The sequence below is a fragment of the Pan troglodytes genome, chromosome 14, assembly GCF_028858775.2.
Source record: "Pan troglodytes isolate AG18354 chromosome 14, NHGRI_mPanTro3-v2.0_pri, whole genome shotgun sequence".
Taxonomy (NCBI): Eukaryota; Metazoa; Chordata; class Mammalia; order Primates; family Hominidae; genus Pan; species Pan troglodytes.
The window spans coordinates 60,247,377-60,264,059 of record NC_072412.2 but is presented as its reverse complement, the minus strand read 5'-3'; the positions used below and the strand labels follow the sequence as shown (position 1 = coordinate 60,264,059).

The 16,683-nt window shown below is 37.5% G+C and overlaps 1 long non-coding RNA gene across 2 annotated transcripts in view; it reads right to left on the bottom strand.

Annotated features, from left to right (window-relative positions):
* Positions 1-798: 798 nt before the first annotated feature.
* Positions 799-16,683, bottom strand: part of LOC134808127 (uncharacterized) — a 191,510-nt gene continuing 175,625 nt past the window's right edge. For both annotated transcript variants that reach the window (XR_010150498.1, XR_010150497.1), the window contains exon 3: positions 799-1,622. This is a non-coding gene — a long non-coding RNA (uncharacterized LOC134808127). The remainder of the gene's footprint in view (positions 1,623-16,683) is intronic.

The following is a 16,683-nucleotide window of genomic DNA, read 5'->3' as shown; positions in this document are numbered from 1 at the left end:
TTTCAAAAATCGAACTCCTGGATTCCTTGATCTTTTGGATGGTTTTTTGAGTCCCATTTTTTTTTTTAGTTTGGCTCTGATTTTGATTATTTCTTGTCTTCTGCTACCTTTGGGGTTGGTTTGCTCACCCTTAAGAAATTGTCAACTTTCTAGATACTTAATTTTAAAAAGTCATCAGACATTTTGAAGTGAAAGACTCTAAATAAAGGGAGAAGATAGTGCAAACTGTGAGAAACATTAAGCAGAGAGCATTTCAAAGAAAGTTTAATTATCAGAGGGATAATATAATATATTGCATTGTGAAAAAGAATGAGCTTCTACAAAAAGAAATGATAGAAAATAAGAAATATTAATCAGCACTTAAAATCATGAAAGCTGAAATTTGATAAAATTAGCGACAGGTTGCAAGTTGAAGTTTATCTCCCAAAGAGTATAATAAAGTGAAGAGTTGAGAAGATAGAAATTTTAGAAAATTAAGGAAGCATTCACAAAGTTAGAGGAAATTTCCAATAAAATATTACAAAAATATTTACTGGAACTCGAGGACATAAAACTCAAGATAGAAAAAGGCTTCCAAGTTCAAATATTACAAAATAAAAACAAATGCAGGATTTAATATAATTTTTAAAGTTTAGATATCCAAGAATAAGCAGCCAATTCCAGAATTTTCCAGGGTAAAAACAAGATCATGATAAAAGAATCAAGTACAGTGTTAAATTCCTCAACAACATTGAGAATCAAGTTTGATCCCTCCTCCCTCCCTCCCTCCCTCCCTCCCTCCCTTCCTTCCTCCTTCTTCCTTCTCTCTCACTCTGAAACTGCAGTATGGGAATCAGGTTTGACTGGAGCACTGCCTTCATAAGTCTGAGGTGAAATTATTTTAATCTTAAAACCTTAAAACTACAGAAACCTTAAACCTAGGAAAAGAAAGAAATAAAGCTAATTTCAGAAAAATGAATTATCAAAAATTTATTCCCTAGTACCCTTCTTGAAAAACTCTTAAAAGATGGCTTGACAAAAAGTGAGATTAAATGAATAGAAATAAATCTAGGGGTTCTCGAAAATAATATGTGGGACTATACAACTGTAATAATAACAAAGAATCAATAGATAATATCAAAATAATATTAATGACTGACTATAGGAACATTGAAATTATAAATAAATAGAAAAGTAAAAGCCAGCCACTCTTTTGAACAATTTTTTAAAAGGGTTGAAAGCAGTGGACTGAAAAGCAGAATCCAATTTCCTTGTGTGAAAGAGGGGAATGGAGAACCGAAATAATCCTCTGTTATAAGCTTTTAAACAAAAGTTTGCATTTAAAATATATACGTGTTAATATAAAAAATAAAAATTAATTACAAATAAAATCATTTTTGTCATTTTTCCTTTAGTATTCAAAAGAGTCAGAAATAATATAAAGACATGATGCTTTCTAAAGAAAACCTCAAAATCCATGAAAGTAATTACAGTCCCAGTACTCCATACCTTTAAAACACAGCAAGTAGCTAGGCACAGTGGCTTATGCTTGTAGTCCCAGCACTTTGGAAGGTCGAGGCAGGAGCATCACTTGAGTCCAGGAGTTCAAGACCAGTCAGGCCAAATATAGCAAGAGCCCATTTCTAAAAAAAGAAAAAAAAATGCAGCATGTTAACAAATAGTAAAAGTTAAAATTTCCAGAATGTTTTCTGTGATGTAGTTGTTGATTAATAAAGCTTACACGACTTCTTTTGTTGAATATATTAATAAAATTCCTTTGACTCAGGTATTTTACTTTTGATACAAGAATTCCATTAACTCCTGAGAAAACTGTAAATTCAATTAACATTTAAAACTATATATTGAATGGATTTTGAATATAGCAAAAGTAATCTTGAATTTTATCTGTTAATTGTGCATAAAAACCTAACATTTTCAACATTAACTTCAATGACTTTGATGCAGCAGTGGACTGTCTGGAGCGGCTGCTGCAAAGATTCCAGCTGCAGTGGGGGGAGCCGCGGCCATGGCTGTACATTCTGTGGAGTCCGTGGGAGCTGGGAACAGGCGGGAGCCCTGCCTCTTTCAGAGTTGGCAGGGTAGGAGCCGGGTCCATGCTCCCAGTCACAGTTGCAGCCACCCGGCCATGGCTGCGGATCCAGGCATCCCTGTGCTCTTGGGGGCCTGGGAAGCCCCTCTGCCCTGCAGGCTTGAAAGTGCCTGCTCCCACTGCCTGGCCTCTCCCAGCTCCCAGAACCCACTTCGATTCTGGAGCAAAGTTGTGGCCAACCTTGGGTGCTGTCCAGGTGTGCACACACTTGGGGTGGTGCTGACACACCACCCTCCTGTTGCCTCGGCTACCTCTGGATTTTGGGCAGCAATGAGCATGGGAGAGAGGCTGAAGTGGCCTGAGGGCAGCTCAGCATAGGCCTGCAGGTTCCCCTCCATGGGGAATGGCCTGGGCACTGGGGATGGCAGGCTGATGGTGGCGGGAGGCAGACAGGCTCCTGGACAGAAAAGCACAGGTCACTGGTGAAGCCCCAACTTCAGGCTTGAGAAGACCTGGAGCTGGGAGCTAGGCTGCCAGTTCCATGAACCAAAGTGAGAAGATATGGTGCTTTTTCAGGGCCCACCCATAGCCTCCCATAGACAAATCAGCATGTACTTCCTCCCATTTAAAGCCCATAATAACCCTGGACTCAGCCAGATTCAGGTAGATGATGGAACATCCTGCCTGTGGAGAAGAGCTACCTACTGTGGGCCTCCTCTCTGCTGAGAGCTGTACACTCATCAGGAGGACCTGCCTGCAGAAAGGAGCTATCCAGTCTCAGACTCCTCTCTAGGGAGGGCTACACACTTGATGCAATCTCCTCTCTGCTGAGAGCTGCACTCATCAGGACAATCTTCCTGAAGAAAGAGAGAACTACTTTGGGTCTCCTGAGAGCTGTACTGTTGCTTAATAAAGCACCTCTTTGCCTTGCTCACCCTCCAATTGTTCATGTACCTCATTCTTCCTGGATGTGGGACAAGAAATTGGGACCTGCCAGACTGAAAGAGCTGTAACACAAACAGGGCTGAAACACCTCCCTGCCTCATTACATTACAGGCAATGAGAAAAATAAGAGAGGAGGAGAGAAGAGCTGCAGCCCTTCAGGGAGCCCAGACTTAGGAGCTCCCTAAGCCAGGGCAGTGACGCTGTCTTTGGGGCTCTGCAGTTCCTTGTATCTCCAAGTTTCTGGGCACCACTGCATTCCCTGGTGCTGGCACCAGTGCTGGTGCCTGTAGCTGCCTGCCCCACCACAGCCAGCGTGCCTGGCTGTGCACAGTAGCCAGACCCCACACTTGCTTGCTCACATACCCCCTCATTCTGTGCCTGGCTTACCTTTGGCAGGCATGGGATCTAGGTTGGTAGTGAAAGCCAAGCACAGTCTGCCAGCCCATGTGGGCAGAACAAGCCCAGCGGGCCCAAGCAAAACTTGGGCAAAGGGGCCACTGGCCACAGACATTTCCAGCTGGTAAAGCAACATCCTAAGGATCCCGTGACAACTTGAGACAGGCTTATATTTAAAAATCTCATTTCTACATGATTCAACATAGTTAAAATTCTAAACTTGTCATTATATATATTTATATATACACACACATATATATGTATGTATGTATATAAATTATATATATACACACACATATATAGTATGTATATAAATTATATATATACACACACATCTAAAGGAGAGTATAATGGAGAGAATTTAGTAATTTAAAAATGTAAACAGCAGTGTAAATCAGGAACACCAGTAATGCATGTTTTCTAAACCAAGGTAAATTTTAAGCCACATGCTCTTCTGCTCCTAGAGGGACATTTATAATATTCTTAATAACAAGACAGAATAATTCCACTTTTCACAGCAAAGAAGCATTCTATAAAAGACTGTGCCACATATATTTCAGGGTTCATTGCCTGAAAGTGGAATGTAACAAAGTGCAATATCTTGAGGCAAATTTATTCAAACCAAAGGAAACTTATACTTCCTCCATTGCATTAATGTCTTTTATCAAAGAACAAGTTGAATCAACTGTCTCCCACTTCAACCCTCCAACTGCTGATTTTAGGTTCCACACAGGGTGAAATATTTTGATTACAGTGAGGGCTACTTATATCACAACACTACCACAAATAATAATGGCTTATTTCCTTATGTGTGTGACAGAGACAAAGAATAATTTTGGGTGGTGAATTGCTTTAATAAATGGCTCATAGAAACAGATGTCATAGAAGTCACCTTACCTTGGGCAACTTTTTTCCCTCCACCATTACTTCTACAAACTAAGCTGGAGAAATATCCATTTAATTATCCATTGTAACCCATCAAACCACTTTGTACTAAGAAATTGTTTGTGAACTTTAGAGAAACTTAAGTTGTTATTGTTATTGCCTTTTGATTGTTATAGCAGAAGAAAAATACAAATTAATGATTTAATATAATAACACATATGACAAACTATTTCACCCTTCTAGCATTATTGTTAAAAAAAATAATGGCTATGGAGATGTTGGTATACCATTCTATGTAGTTTGTATTTTATCCTGTTATTTTTGTCAGGAGCTAATAGAATAGAAAGGACTAGGATTTGAGTTCATATATCACTAATTTTCTCTGAAATATCTATTCCCTCTTTTTTCCTTCAGTAACAGAAAACCCCTGCCCACACCCTAGCCTTTTAAAGTGGGTTATTGCCTGAAAAGTCAGAAGACTATTTCTTTGCCTCTCTTTACCCAGATATATTTATGAAATTAGATTTGTGACAATGGGATATGAGCAAAAATTGACATGTATAAGTTTCAAACGATGGCCTTAAAAAGCAGTTGCTCACCTCCACTCCCTTTCCCCCTTCCTAAAGACCGTAATGTTATGCTGGTCATAGTGAATCAACTATAATCATGTATATGAATCCCATTCCTGAGAAGAATGCAGAGCAAGAAGACAAGGAATTTATGTCCCTTGGTTAATTCTGGAAGGAAAAGCCTGACTTTTTCTGGACTATTCACCAACTCCCGAATTGTTGTGTAAGAAAGATATTAATATCTACTTTCTTAAACCTCTATATTTGGAGGGGTAGGCTATTGGTTACAGAAACTTAGTGCATACCCTGTGCATAAAAAAAAAACAAAACTAGCAATAAGATGCATGGGGAATAAAATCCTAACCTATGTGACACTGGCTTCATAACCAGGGACTGGGAAGCAATAAAAGAAACAGCACAGAATGGAAATCTTCTGATCCTGTTCATGTTGTGGGGAGCATTAAGTAAAATAACCTCCTATGACAATTGGAATGCAGGTCACATTTACACAGAATCTGTAGCTCTAGAAATGGCTAGAAATATATTAGACCATCCTTATTTTTCCACAGCCTCACCAGCATCTATTGTTTCCTGACTTTTTAATAATTCCCATTCTGACTGGCATGAGATGGTATCTCATTGTGGTTTTGATTTACATTTCTCTAATGACCAGTGATGATGAGCTTTTTTTCATATGTTTGTTGGCCACATAAATGTCTTCTTTTGAGAAGTGTCCATTCATATCTTTTGCCTACTTTTTGATGGCATTGTTTGTTTTTTTCTTGTAAATTTGTTTCAGTTCCTTGTAGATTCTGGATATTAGACCTTTGTCATATGAGTAGATTGCAAAACTTTTCTCCCATTCTGTAGGTTACCTGTTCACTCTAATGATAGTTTATTTTGCTGTGCAGAAGCTCTTACACTGTTGGTGAGAGTGTAAATTAGTTCAACCATTGTGGAAGACAGTGTGGCGATTCCTCAAGGATCTAGAACCAGAAATACCATTTGACCCAGCAATCCCATTACTGGGTACATATCCAAAGGATTATAAATCATTCTACTATAGAGACACATGCACATGTATGTTTATTGCGGCACTATTTACAATAGCAAAGACCTGGAACCAACGCAAATGCCCATCAATGATAGACTGGATAAAGAAAATGTGGCACATATACACCATGGAATATTATGCAGCCATAAAACAGAATGAGATTATGTCCTTTCCAGGGACATGGATGAAGCTAGAAGCCATCATTCTAAGCAAACTAACACAGGAACAGAAAACCAAACACTCATGTTCTCACTCATAAGTGGGCATTAACAATGAGAACACATGGACACAGGGAGAGGAACAACACACACTGGGGCCTGCCAGGGGGTGGAGGGCAAGGGGAGGGAGAGCATTAGGACAAATACCTAATGCAAGCAGAGCTTAAAACCTAGATGACAGGTTGATAGGTGCGGCAAACCACCATGGCACATGTATACCTATGTAACAAACCTGCACATTCTGCACATGTATCCTGACACTTAAAGGGAAAAAATATATATTAGAATATATCTGTTTGTTGCTTTTAATTCTGTAGCTCTTAACAAGGTAACATGATAAATATGAGCTCAGAAAGGAATTAATTTCAAGCAGAAAGAGCAAGGAATATTGTCCTACTGTAGAGACTTCTTTCTGATCATATCAATATAAACTGACCAAGGATTAAATTATGTGGGGTTTTTCAGTGTTGTAATGACCACCACTGCTTAACCTCCAACAGCATGACAATTGAGGCCTCAAGCTTGTTTCAGAGTTTCCATTTAAATGTCCCTTGTTACCCAGTGCTAACGGGAATTAGCCTAGTGGCAAGTATTAGATTCATGTTGTTCCATTTTTAAGAATATATTGGTAGAGATCACATTAAGGTAATCACAAATAGCCTGAAGGAGAAGGATATTCTGGAACATAGAGATGCAAACCATGTAAAAACCATGTCTAGAAGTATTTGTCTATAGGTACTGGTACAAGAAACTAACTGGAAGCATAAAAAAAATCCTACAAAGTTGAAGCATGTGGTCAAAGAAACCACATCCTGGCTAGAAAACGTCTATGTCCTTTCAAGCCCCAAAGAAAAATTAGTACTATAAATTCTGTGCCAGCACAAAGCTGGGCAGGCCTTAATAGGGCATACCTTCCAATACCAACATTAGTAATGGCCATAGAAAATAATAAATGAGGAGATCCTTCCAAAGGGCAGAGCCCAGGACCATGAATCCAAAGCAGAGAAAGTTATGTACAGCATGCAAAAATTAAAGTGGCAGATGGACTTAGGAGTTGCCAAAGAATGATCTTCACAATTTTTGCCAAGTACAATTTGATAACTACTATAGAAGAATGATTATTATGTATTCTTCATTCCTCTTTTTCTGAATGAATAATGTCATTATTCTGCTCCTACTCTACTGTTATATATTGAGCATATAGGCGAGCAAATAAATCCATGTGTTTACGTACAAGTTGCTGTAACACAAGGAGCCACATTTGATGTACTGGAAAGACGCTCATTCAGAGATCCGGGACTGACTTTGAGCTGGGTACAGAATAGGATTTTGAGCTATTTTCCTAGAGCGTGTCAGTATTTTGGGGGATATGTTTTGTGCATGAGAAAAAGGATACTCATCTTTTCATGATTTTTTCTTACGAAAATGGAATGGCCATCAGCTAGAGACAGTATTCCTTAACTTTGCTAGCATTCGAGTTTTGCTGTGTGATTAAGTTCTGATCAAAAGTAAAGAGCAGATATGTGTGCAAATTATAGGTCAGGTCTTAATAGGGAGCTGCCTAATCTCCATGCTCTTTTTCTCTCTTCCTGTTGTCAGGAATAAAGGCATGGTGATATGAATGAAGAGGCACCCTAAGGAACAGTGAACAGCAAAGTACTTAGGACCAAAGTTGCTAGATTGCCCTGGAGCAGAAAAACCTATCTTCCCTATTGTTGGAAAAAGAAATGGATTTTTATCTTATATCTTCTTACTAATATATGAGAGAATAAATATGAGCAGATTTACAATTTAGAATTATACCCTTATTATTCTAGAATGTTATCTGTGGCCTGCATGACAGACTAGAAAGAGATCGGGGGTCCAATTAGATGTGTAGAAATAGTCCTTGTAAGAAGAGATGGCATAAAAATGTAACACAATGGCAATAGCAATAAAGATGGTGAATCTGCTTTGACAGATGTTTGAGAAGTAAAAGTGACCACACACCTTAAACTAATTAAATATGAAAATAGAGAAATGGAGTAAGTCTTAGATAAGTCCTAAATTTTTCAGTTAATGCCTGTGATATGCTAGGAACTTGGTTATTTGCTGTGAGTAAAGAAACGAAAAAGCCCCATTAAAGAAATGTATAACTTTGCTTAGAAGACAAGAACATTTTATTTTTTGTATATGTTTCTATGTGTGTATACATGTGTATGGGTATATGTGTGTGTATATAGAGGTAATATTTGTTTAATTATAAGTGAAGAACAGTCTGTAATGGCTATCAGCTTTCAGGAGAGAAAGCCATCTTATTACAGGAGGGGACTTCATAAAGAATATTCTCCTTAGCCAATCATAAAATGATGAATCAAATTTAGATAGAAAACAGACGGAAAAGATAAACTAGCCATATGATTAGTGGTTAATTTTAGCCATTTAGAAAGCCCAGTTCTGTTCAGTTCAGACTTAAAGAAGAAAAGAACCCCCACAAAAGCCCCAGTTTGAAAACTTGTATTTGTCAGAGATTGACCATTTTTTAATCCATGAGTTATTTCTTTTAAATAGTTTATACAGATAAAAAATTATTTTTCTTGTTAACATATATAAGCATGCACACAAACGTATTAACTAGAATAATTTGTATATATTTCTATTCTATTATATATTTCATATAACATATCCTATTACATAATACATAGTACATATTTCATTTATGAATATTTAAATTCTTAAATTTTATAACCACATAGGTTAAAAAAGTAAATTTCTTCAGATGACTGGTTTAGGTTTATTTTAACATTTGGCACGATGCTTACCACGGTGTGGACCATTACCAAAGATCTTTAAATATCAAACTGTCGACGTGTTTCTTTATTCTGCTTCCATCGGGATAGTGAAAGATTCTTTACATTGTATTTTAAAGACTTAATAATGTAATGATGTATGCAATTTATTGAATGCTTATTACATGTCAGATCTTGTTCTAATAACATTATGTTCATTAATTTAAGAAAGAAAGACAAAGAAGAGTGGGAAGAAGGAAGGAATGAAGGAAGGAGGAGGGAAGGAATAAGGAGGGAGAGTGGGAGAAAACAAAGCAAGGGAAGGGAAGGGAGGAAGGAGGGAAGATAGGTAGGTAAAGGTGTGTTTCATAAGATTATCTCATAAGATTCTAAGATTTTGGGATGACTATGCATTCTTCAATGTTTGCAGTAATCACACAATTGACATTGCTGACATGTGTATTCTGAAACCCCCAAAAGAGAAACACATTCATTGTTCTATTATTTTTATCATCTTTCCTATGAATTCACTATGTCTTTAGAGTATGTGTAGATAACCCAGTCTCTTTGTAATTCCCCTCCCAACTCAGCACCTCCATCTGTATTCTTTCTGTATTCACCCTCTACTTCTACCACTCTATTTTCTTCACTATTTTTCTCTCTCCTACCAGTTATGTTCTGCCTATAAAAATATAAAATCCTTCTATATCTCCACTTCTGTAGCACAACTTTGTCCCCAACCCCTTTCCCATAAGGTATTATTAGCCTGCTAAACCAGGATAAGGATTCTAAGGCAAATCAGACAATGTCAGCATATTCTACAGAGGCTTTGAGAAAAGGAAAAGAGACCAATGAACATTTACGAGTTAAATTTTGTATTATTCCTAACACAATTATAAGCGTGCTATGCAAAAACTTCTGGAAATAAAACTCTTTTTATAACTTGAGGATTTAAGTGTCCAGGGCATTCATAACATTAAAATCATCTGACTGTAGAAAGTTGTTAATAAATCCCTGAAGGTATATCCCATATTCTGGGAAACCGAGCACATACAATAGCAAGCAGTGTAATTCTCTCTGGTTCCAGTAATTGCACCAATTTGTTTGAAAGATAGAAATGTGCCCTTTACTCTAAGAAAAACAAAATTGAACATCTATACTCAGTGCCTGTAGCCGATTGACTTTGTTCTGGGGAAGATCTTTTCAAAATCTAATATTGCCCAAAGATATCAGCACTGTCCACTTTGCTTCTGTAAATGCTCAGTCATTTGCTAAGGGTTTTTTTTGTTCAGTAGAATTCCTTCATCATTTGCTAATTTAACAAACATTTATTGCACCTCGATTCTCAAGTGTATTAATCCATTCTCACGCTGCCATGAAGAAATACCCGAAACTGTGTGATTTATAAAGAAAAGTGGTTTAATTGACTCACAGTTTTGCATGGATGGTAGCCCTCAGGAAACTTATAATCATGGCAGAAGACACCTCTTCACAGGATAGCAGGAGAAAGAATAAGTGCCAAGCAGAAGGGGAAGGCCCTTGTAAAACCATCAGCTCTAATGAGAACTCAGCCACTATCACGAGAACACCATGGGGGTAACCACCCCCATAATTCAATTATCGCCACCTGGTCCCACCCTTGGCACATGGGGATTATTACAATTCAAGGTGAGATTTGGGTGGGGATACAGAGAAAAACCCTATCAAGAATGTTCTAGACATTATACCTGCTTCTAGGAATACTAATGTATATTAGATAACACGGCTTTGTTTCCTGTAAATTTATGATCTTTACATGTGTAAATATATATGGATCACAGCATGAAACAAGAGGCTCAATAGAAGTATATTCAGGGTAGGAAGAGAAACAAAAAGGAAACACTGGGCTGGGCGAAGTGGCTCACGCCTGTAGTCCCAGCACTTTGGTAGGCCGAGGTGGGCGGATCACAAGGTCAGGAAATCGAGACCATCCTGGCTAACACAGTGAAACCCCATCTCTGCTAAAAATACGAAAACAAAATTAGCCGGGCGTGGTGGCAGGCGCCTGTAGTCCCAGCTACTTGGGAGGCTGAGACAGGAGAATGGCCTGAACCCCGGAGGCGGAGCTTGCAGAGAGACGAGCCTGGGCGACAGAGCGAGACTCCATCTCAAAGCAAAAACAAACAAACAAACAACAACAAAAAACTAAACAAAGAAAGAAACAAAAAAACAAAGAACACTGAGTTCAATCCATGAAATGCAAGAAGACTACAGAATGCTAAATTTTGAAGTTTAGTAGATATTTGACAAGTGAAAATCATAGGAGGTCATTCTCAGTAGAGAGAATATCATCAGACAGTGTGCATGTAAACCAGCATAATATATAGGGGAACTGCAAGTCTAACTAGAGCACATAGTCTCAGCTGTTAGAGGATATCAGACAGTTTTGTAAGGAATCTTTACTTTGATTTAATTTTGGTTAAGCCATTTTACATTACTCCCAACACTTTGAATTTTGAATTCATCTTACTTTCTAGGTGTCATGTATTAATATTAACAATTTTCTCATTATGGATCCAAAAGAAGATGAACCCATGGAAATTCCTTAGAGAATTCTATGTTTTTGTCATTCTTTTTCTTTTATGTTTTAAGCAAATAAATATTTATTGCTTACTACAATCCAGCCATTATATGTATTTCTTCATATATCGTATTGGAGCCAAAAACATATGAAAATATCATAGTGCAATCATTGATAATTTGTTTATTTTCTACTGAGCTAACAAACACAAAAGAATACAATTTAAAATCTCAAATTTCAATGTTAACAGATTACAATAAATATAGGACAATGTTTCATTAAGATGTGATCTCACCTTACATATGAATTTATCCATATTTTCAAAGTATTTCAATGGAATTAGACATGGATTGCATATCCTTGAAAACTAGGCATATCTAAAACATTTTGAGGGTATTAATAAAAATGTTTCAAACTTATAATAAATGCGTACACAATCCCTCATGTTTACATAGATAGGTTATAGAGAAACGATAGATAAATAGATGGATAGCTGGATACATAGATGTAAATATAAATATATAGATATCCAGATAGTTGAGACTATTAGTTATCTGTCCATACAGCTTATTTTTATTTTTGTTTATCTATTTTCTTTGAGACAGGGTCTCACTCTGTTGCCCAGTCTAGAGTGAAGCAGAGTGATCATGGCTCACTGCAGCTTCAACCTCCTGGGCTCAGCCTTCTGAGTAACTAGGTCTACAGACATATGCCACCAAGAACCAGGTGATTTTTTTTTTCTTTTTGTAAAGATGGTGTCTTGCTTTATCCCAGAGGCTGGTCTCAGACTCCTGATCTTAAAGAGTCTGCCAGCTTTGGCCTCACAAAGTGCTGAGATTACTATACTTTTAGTAATAAAACCTCCTGAAATTTAGATGGATGCCATCCAGCTAGAAATATACTGTACTTTCCAGTCTTCTTCCAGCTACGTACAACCACATGCCCCAGTTCAGGCCAGTGTGAAGTTAGCAGCCATGCCCTTTAAAAAGCCCATGTACCCTCATACCCTACACTTCCACTTTCCTCCTTTTTCATATCCAAGATGTGGAAAAGAATGTGATTAGCCAGTGTTAGCCAAGCAGAGAAAAACAGCAGGGTTTGTGGGGAGGGTGAAACAACACAATATAGGGGACTTGCGACCTGGAGGATGACCAGGAGAAGCTGTGCTCATCATCTCTATAGAGTAGCTCAGCATTTTATTTTCTACAGCTTTATTGAAATATAATTTACAGAAATGAAATTCACCCTTTCATTGTACAGTTTGATAAGCTTTGATAAATGCACGCAATTGTGCAACCACCATCAACATCAAGTTTTGGAACACTCCCATCACCCTAAAAAGTTTCCTTATGTCCCTTTGTAGTAAATCCCTTCCCTCAGCCCAGCTTCAGGCAACTGCTGCTACATCCCTAGTTTTGTCTTTCATAAAATCTCATATGAATAGTATCATACTGTATGTAACATGATGTTTTTAGGATCTATCCATATTGTTTCACCTATAACTATTTTGTTCCTTTTTGCTGTTGTGTAGATTCCATTGTATGAATATATCCACTCCCCTTTTTTTAATCCATTCACCAGATGATTGGCATTTGGGTTGTGTCCATTTGGAGGCTATTAATAATGATTTTATGGAGATTTGTGAGCAAGTCTTGGTAGAAACACATGCTTCGTTTCTTTTTGATAGGTAACTAAGAGAAATTTCTGGGTCACATTGTAAATATATGTTTACATTTTCACTATCTGACAAACAGTTTTCCGAAGTAGTTGCAGCATTTCACATTCCCTATAGCAATATATGAAAACTTCAGTTTTTCTAGTTTGCCAGCTTTGGTATTATAAATCTTGTGTGTGTGTGTGTGTGTGTGTGTGTGTGTGTGTGTCTGTTCTTATGTGTTTGTAGTGCTATTTCATCATGGTTTTAATTTATACCTCCCTAATGACTACTGATTTTGAGCCATTTTTATATACTCATGGCTCTTCAAATCTTTTGTTGCTGGGTATGGTGGCTCCTGCCTATAATCCCAGCTACTAGGGAGGCCAAGGTGAGAGGATCGATTGAGTTCAGGAGTTAGAGTCTGTAGTGAGGGTAACAGTGTGACACTTCCACCTCTAGAACACAAAAATAAAAGTGAATTTTTAAAATTCTTTGATCAATTTTAAAATTGGGTTGTCTTTTTTTTTTCTTTTTTGAGACGGAGTCTTGCTCTGTCACCCAGGATGGAGTGCAGTGGCGCGATCTCGGCTCACTGCAAGCTCCGCCTCCCGAGTTCACGCCATTCTCCTGCCACAGCCTCCCGAGTAGCTGGGACTACAAGTGCCTGCCACCATGCCTGGCTAATTTTGTTTTTGTGTTTTTAGTAGAGACATGGTTTCACCGTGTTAGCCAGGATGGTCTCGATTTCCTAAACTTGTGATCCGCCCACATCGGCCTCCCAAAGTTCTGGGATTAAAGGCGTAAGCCACCTCGTCCGGCCAAAATTGAGTTGTCTTCTTATTAAACTGTAAGTACTTTTCACATAAAAAAAATCTTTTGCCATATTCATAGATATATAGTCAGAGATATATGTCTGTTATATGACATAGTAATATACATACATATAGGTAGATATAGAAACATCTATATACTACTACAATGGAATTGTCAGATACTTTCTCCCAATATAAAGCTTGTCTCTTCATATACTTGCATCTTTAAATCAGCAAGGGTTTTAAGTTTTGAGAAAGTTCTCTTTATCTGACCACCTCTACCTTTTATTTTAGGAAGAAATAAAATCCCTCTTTTGTTAAAACTTCATTTATTTTAGTCTTATTGGATGTCTTTTCTTCACTCTACATTGGTGATATCTTAAAATCATGACATCAGTAAGTTTTCCCCTCAGAAAAAGACAATATTCCTAATATTTTATGAACATCTCCAACAGGATGTTCATTAGGTATATCCCCACCAATCTGCTAAAAACTTCCAGCTTCTCCCCTTTGCTTTCATATGCTTTTGTAAATGATTTCTTTAATGAATTTTGTTTGAAAACAACCAAATTAATTTTCTTCCTCATTGCAATATATTGGGAACATTAGTTTTACACAGATCTGAAATATATCCTGTTTTTAATTCCCACTGACACCAGCATCGCATCATCTAACATTGCCTTACCTCAAATGTGCATCCTTGGCTAAGTCTGTTATCTTGTCCTGATATATGACTACTTCTCAGGGCATCCCAGATAGTATTGTTTGGTTGGTCTTGTGAAACCACAATTAAACCACATGACTCATGTTAATAGGATTTAAACACTACTCATAGCCTGTAAAATTAAATTTGAATTACCCCTATAAGCATTGTGTTTAAGCATCTGTTCTATGTCTCATATTGAAACACTTCTTTTTGAGTCGTGTGGTACCACATATTCTTGTTTTCTTTGTTCTCTTACATGAATGGCAACTCCTTTTCAATCTTTTTTCATTTTACACACTCTGTCTAAATCATCTACTTTATTCTCATGACATTTAGTTTATCAATATGCTAAAAGTTTCAAATAAATATCTCTAGCCTGATCCTCTAGAAGGGCACACATTTGGTTGCCTACTTGTCATTCCTATGTCAATTTCTTATCAATATGTAAGAACTAAGTTGACCAAAAAGAGCATTTTTCTTTTTCTTTGATATGTTTGTTTCCCTCTCCAAGTGATTCTTACTGCAGTAAATAATACCACCAACTTACCATTTTCTGAAACCAGAAACCCATATTTATTGTTGGTTTTATTCTTCTATCTCAGCCCCCAAAGCCCATTTATCAGTACATTTATTTTCATATATGCTGCCACCAATCTGCTTTAGATAATCATCTCTTCTTGCTTAAACTATGACAGCACCTTTTTAACTATCATATGTTTTTTCATTCTTCTCATCCTTCAAACCATTCTTTACTGGGCAACTACAGGGATGATACTGTATTTGGAGCATGTCAATTCCTATTTGTAATTTGTCAATGGCTTCATTATACATGGAATAAAATTAAAAATCTCCAACACAGTTTTAAAAGCCCTGTGTGATCTTGGTCCTGCTACCCTCCTCTTCCTCATTTTACTTTTTTTTTTTTTTTTTGAGTTGGAGTCTCGCCCTGTTGTCCAGGTAGAAATGGAGTGGCATGATCTCGGCTCACTGCAACCTCTGCCTCCCAGGTTCAAGAGATTCTCCTGCCTCTGCCTCCTGAGTAGCTGGGACTACAGGCATGTGCCACCAAGCCTGGCTAATTTTTTGTACTTTTAGTAGAGACAGGATTTCACTGTGTTAGCCAGGATGGTCTCCATCTCCTGACCTCGTGATCTGCCCACCTCGGCCTCCCAAAGTGCTGGGACTACAGGCGTAAGCCACCACACTCGGCCTTCTTCCTCATCTTATGCTGCTCTTGCAGGCTGCTCTAATTCCCTCTGCTATACCATGCTTTGACCAAATCCAGGACCTTCACACTTGCATTTACTTCTACACAGAGTCCCATTTCACCCATAATCCCATAAATAAGTCCTTCAACACTCACCATAAATAATTCATTATCAGAGAAATATTCCATGAAAGCATAATAAGATAGTCAACCCTTTCTTAATTTTTAATTCTTATTTTAAGTCCCTAGTTGATTCCCTTTTCAGCCCTTATTATAATGTACAATTATTTAATATATTTATTAATATGTATTTACTTGCTTGCTTTATTATCCTTGCTAAACATAAACTCTCTGAGCACATGGATTTGGCCAGTAACCTTCTTGGTTCCACAGCATGGGCATGGAAGTCAATACAGTACATGAAAAATAGTAGGTATTTGGATATATCTAATAAATGGATAAAACTCTCATTCATCTGTCTGGTCTACTTGATATTCATCAGCATATTTAAAGATATTTTATTTCTAATGTTTGGTTTTACTCTTCTTATTTTCCTTGAAATCCTATTATACTTTCTTTTAATTTTAATTTAATTTTATTCTTAGAGAAAATTCTCATTCTGTTACCTAGGCTAAAGTACTGTGGTGTGATCATATAGCTCAGTGCAGTCTCAAACTCCTGGGCTCAAGCAATCCTCCCACCTCAGTCTCCCAAATAGGTAGGACTACAGGCATCACCACCAACCACACCCAGTTGGTAGAGATGGAGTTTCACTATATTGTCCAGGGTGGTCTTGAACTCCTGGCCTCAAGTGCTCCTCCCACAAAGTATTGGGATTACAGGCATGAACCACACCATTCCTGGCTCCTATTATATT